This window comes from Austrofundulus limnaeus, unplaced genomic scaffold (genome assembly GCF_001266775.1).
Source record: "Austrofundulus limnaeus strain Quisiro unplaced genomic scaffold, Austrofundulus_limnaeus-1.0 Scaffold51, whole genome shotgun sequence".
NCBI lineage: Eukaryota > Metazoa > Chordata > Actinopteri > Cyprinodontiformes > Rivulidae > Austrofundulus > Austrofundulus limnaeus.
In genome coordinates, this window is record NW_013952453.1 from 235,867 (window position 1) to 237,686 (window position 1,820).

Consider the following 1,820-nt stretch of genomic DNA (forward strand, 5'->3'; position numbering starts at 1 on the left):
TGTACCCACCTCATCTTGCTTTGTACCCACCTCATCTTGCTTTGTACCCACCTCATCTTGCTTTGTACCCACCTTAACTTGCTTTGTAACCTCCTCAACTTGCTTTGTACCCACCTCAAATCGCTTCACATCCACTTCAACTCACATCATACCCACCCCAACCCGCTTTGTACCCACCACAACCTGTTTTGTACCCACTTCAACCCACTTTGTACCCTTCTCAACGTGCTTCACATCCACTTCAACCCACTTTGTATCTGTCCCTGCCATTTTTTTACATGCCTCAGATCACTTTGGGAACAAAGAGGGCCAAATTTAAATCGTTTAATGTTTGTATTTAGAGTCAGTTTGGTTTTTGTTGTTGTTTTGGTTGTGTGTGTGTGTGTGTTTACAGTGATTGTTGGTGTTACTTTGGTTGTGTGTGTGTGTGTTTACAATGTGAATGTTAGTGTAGTTATGATGTGTATGTGTGTGTGTGTGTTTCAGTATACAGTGACTCCATGTCGAGTTAACGACTCCTGAAAACACGGAGCTCTGGACACCGGAGAGGCTAATTGCACTAATTAACCACACAGTGTGTGTGTGTGTGTGTGTGTTGACAAGTGTGCGTTAGAGTATGTGTTAACATGTGTACCCTGTGTGTGTTAATCTGTGAGTGTGTGTCCCTTTTCACATCCCATTAGAAGAAGAGCTGCGCTGCAGCATCGAGGCATGCTGGGTAGATAATTAAACATGAGTCCCGGTGAGATCGTTTGTGACAGGAAAACACACACACCGCACATACACATACAACACCCGAGCGTGCGCACACACATTCTCACACACACACAAAAAATAAAAATAATTTAAAAAAAAAACGCTCAGAGGGTAACACCAAGTGTTTGTGTTACAGTTTATATTTGAGGATAAAATCAGCTGCAGCCAGAAGAAACAATCTTCATCCACTCATTCTACTTCACAACCTCGGGTGGTCCAACAGAGATGTCCCTCTGTCCAACAGACAAGCCACTGTCCAACAGAAATGTCCCTGTGTCCATCAGAGACGTCCTTCAGAGGGTTTGCATCAGACATGTTCCATGAGTACCAAACAGAAAGACCAAATGAAAACTTAACTGGACTCAGACTAACTCYGACCTCAGAATCCAAYATGGCCGCCTTGTGGATGAAAAGTTGTGATAGCTGCAGAATAAACACTTTATTTCCACTTCTGTCAGTTTGTGTCTCAGTAACTCAGACTCGTAGTCTTGTCCAAGCTCCATCAGTCATACATCAGAAATCCATCATTAGCTTGTATTGCTAACGACCTTTAACCTGCTCATCCTGCTGGATTCTGACCTGAAACTGGATCACAATTACATTGGATCTGACTTCCAGATCCCAGTGCCTCTGAGGCAATCAGAACATCTCCATAATGTAATATTTGGGTTTTTATTTTTGCATCAATCAGCTGTTGTAAAATCTCAGGACAAATAGAATCCAGAAAGTTTTAAAGCAAAATAACTGGACTTCARTTCTCCACAAGATGTTTTGAGAATCTTAATCTCAAACCAGCTGAGTGATGAGATCCTGCAGTTAAAAGCTTGGAGCTTCACGCTACAGGTGTTTTACTACAGAACACAATAAGTTTTTTAAAGTTTCTTTTTAGAATTGGCTTAAGTATTTTATTCTTTTAGTGTAATGTGTCTAAATCTCTGAAAGCTGCAAATGTTTTAAAACATCTTTTTTATTTTTGATTTAATGATACAGCAGTTGTTTAGTTAAGATGTTTGGTTCCAGTCAGAATCAAAGTGGGACATTTGTTATTTAAAAAACAATAAAAA

At 40.4% G+C, this 1,820-nt stretch overlaps 1 protein-coding gene across 5 annotated transcripts in view; it reads right to left on the minus strand.

Annotated features, from left to right (window-relative positions):
* The window catches only part of agap1 (ArfGAP with GTPase domain, ankyrin repeat and PH domain 1), a 117,496-nt gene that overhangs the window by 4,984 nt on the left and 110,692 nt on the right, over positions 1-1,820 (minus strand). The gene's annotated exons all lie outside the window — the stretch shown is intronic.